This window comes from Oncorhynchus gorbuscha, unplaced genomic scaffold (genome assembly GCF_021184085.1).
Source record: "Oncorhynchus gorbuscha isolate QuinsamMale2020 ecotype Even-year unplaced genomic scaffold, OgorEven_v1.0 Un_scaffold_10407, whole genome shotgun sequence".
In the NCBI taxonomy this organism is placed as follows: Eukaryota; Metazoa; Chordata; class Actinopteri; order Salmoniformes; family Salmonidae; genus Oncorhynchus; species Oncorhynchus gorbuscha.
The window spans coordinates 3,196-6,390 of NW_025753183.1; positions in this window are offsets into that span (position 1 = coordinate 3,196).

Here is a 3,195-nt window from a genome sequence, read left to right on the forward strand (position 1 = left end):
GGGAGAGATCTCATCCTTAACCACTGCGTGGAGTCCCTCCAGAAAACGAGCGAGCAGCGCCGGCTCGTTCCACTCACTAGAGGCAGCAAGAGTGCGAAACTCAATAGAATAATCCGTTATGGACCGTTCACCTTGGCATAAGGAAGCCAGGGCCCTAGAAGCCTCCCTACCAAAAACTGAACGGTCAAAAACCCGAATCATCTCCTCTTTAAAGTTCTGGAACTTGTTAGAGCAATCAGCCCTTGCCTCCCAGATAGCTGTGCCCCATTCTCGAGCCCGGCCAGTAAGGAGTGAAATGACGTAAGCAACCCGAGCTCTCTCTCTAGAGTATGTGTTGGGTTGGAGAGAGAACACAATCTCACACTGCGTGAGAAAGGAGCGGCACTCAGTGGGCTGCCCGGAGTAGCAAGGTGGGTTATTAACCCTAGGTTCTGGAGACTCGGCAGGCCAGGAAGTAACAGGTGGCACGAGACGTAGACTCTGGAACTGTCCAGAGAGGTCGGAAACCTGAGCGGCCAGGTTCTCCACGGCATGGCGAGCAGCAGACAATTCCTGCTCGTGTCTGCCGAGCATGGCTCCTTGGATCTCGACGGCAGTGTAACGAGCGTCTGAAGTCGCTGGGTCCATTCCTTGGTCGGTTCCTTCTGTCATGCAGGTGAAAGAGGACCCAAAAGCGACTTAACAGAAACAGAGTTTATTCAAGTCCAAACAGGGAATAACAGACATCCTCTAGTCTGTAGAGGGAATAACAGGAGAAGCGGCCACAGACTGCAGGTCACTTGGTAGGCGCAGGCCGTAGTTGACAGAGACACCTGCTCACACGCAGCATCTGATGAAGGCAAAAAACACGACAGGACAGGGCGAAACACAATCACAGCACGGTGAATACTAAACAAGGAACCGACAGGACAGGAACGGAACACAAAGGAATAAGTAGGGACTCCAATCAGGGGAAAGGATCGGGAACAGGTGTGGGAAGACTAAATGATGATTAGGGGAATAGGAACAGCTGGGAGCAGGAACGGAACGATAGAGAGAAGAGAGAGCGAGAGAGTGAGAGAGGGAGGGGGAGAGAGAGGGATAGAAAGAGGGAAAGAACCTAATAAGACCAGCAGAGGGAAACGAATAGAATGGGGAGCACAGGGACGAGACATGATAATAAATGACAAACATGACAGATTCAATCAAAAGCGCATTGCAATGTGCTTTAAAAGTCCATTTTCCAGACATTCGCGAAGATCGCATTCATGGCAAGCGCTGCAGATGTCGGCCAAGTGAAAATGACCTTTAACATTTAAGTGCAATGCGCTTGTTTACAACACACCTTTTGATTTAAACCCGGTCAAACACTCCTAGAAAATACCAATTGATGTCCCGGTTGGTTTTTATTTAGTTCACATGAGGTCATTAAAGTCACAGAGAAACAGACTGTATATTGTATGCTTAATACATTGACAAGACTAAAACCCTGTATTCCCACATTGTCCATTGTTTCTCCTCTTCCTGCTGAGAGGTATTTCATTCCCAAGACCTCTGTTATGTTCTTAGCTGTGAATATAATTTTAATTGTGTCTCATTGGAGCATTCATATGCACTGAGTGTACAAAACATTAAGAACACATTCCTAATAGCTCAATTTTATTCTTAGCCTTGAATATAATTATATTTTGTCCAACACAGTCAAAATGATTTCTAATCACAGCATTCATATACACTGAGTGTACAAAACATTAAGAACACCTTCCTATTATTGAGTTGCATCCCCCCCACCCCACCCCAACCCAACATTTTTGATACACACAGGACACTGTTGAGTGTGAAAAAACAGCAACGTTGCAGTTCTTGACACAAACCTGTGTACTTGGCACCTACTATCAAACCCCGCTCAAAGGCAGTTAAGTTTTTGTCTTGTCCATGCACCCTCTGAATGGAACACATGCACAATTCATGTCTCAGTTGTCTCAAGGCTTAAACTCCCTTCTTTAACCTGTCTCCTCCCCTTCATCTACACTGATTGAGTGGATTCAACAGGTAACGTCAATAAGGGATTGTAGCTTCCACCTGGATTCACCTGGTCGGTCTATGTCATGGAAAGAGCAGGTGTTCTTAATGTTTTGTATACTCAGTGCAGATTCTACAGTTAGAATGAGAAAGAATAATTGATCTATGTCTTAGATGCAAAAGGAACATACACTGTTACATCTGATGATTAGAATTTTACATCAGAGAAATTCCATGACAACATTCCATGAGAACCCACAGGGCCTATTCGCATAATAACAACCAGGACATACAGCACTCCCTGAGGATGACACGGCATGATTGCTTTGTTCTTTGTCACACAATTGAGTTAGAGACGATTGTGAGGATTTGAATAGAGAATGTGATAGTTTCTAATGGTGAACGCTTTTAATGACAGTTTGCTTAGTAGGGAGTTACTGAGTTCTGCATGTGATGCCTTCAACGATACATCTTTTGGTCAGACAGGGGTCTGTAACATAGCACTGAGGTCAGCGGTCAGACAGGGTTGTGTAACACAGCACTGAGGTCAGAGGTCAGACAGGGGTCTGTAACACAGCACTGAGGTCAGAGGTCAGACAGGGTTGTGTAACACAGCACTGCTCCCTATTTCGTCCTCTTAGTGTGTAGACGTATGGTGTGCATGTTGGCATACACTGGCATATCTCCCCTCTGATTGGTCCCCTTCCTCATCCTGTCATGCACAGGCATGTTCTGATTGTCATTGCAGGAATAGAAAGACATTAGAAATTAGAGATTACATTTATATATTAGAGATGTGCCACAGACTGATTCATGGAAAGAAGAGGACACTCTATGATGAACCTAATTCTATTATGTTAATGTCCAGTATCCACATGATCAGGAAATTACGAGAGATAATGTTAGATTTTTACCCGTCTCTGAGCTGGATGCAATTTGATCATGTACTCCTCTCTCCTCTTCTTCTTTCTGGAGAGACAGCCATAGACAGAGAGTAAGACAGAGTCAGAGAGAGAGACAGAAACAGAGAGAGAGAGACAGAGTCAGAGAGAAAGAGAGTCAGAGAGAGAGAGTCAGAGGGAGAGAGAGAGAGTCAGAGAGAGAGAGAGAGAAAGACACAGATAGTCAAAGAGAGAGACAGAAACAGAGAGACATAGACAGAGACGAATACAGAGTCAGAGAGAGAGACAGAAA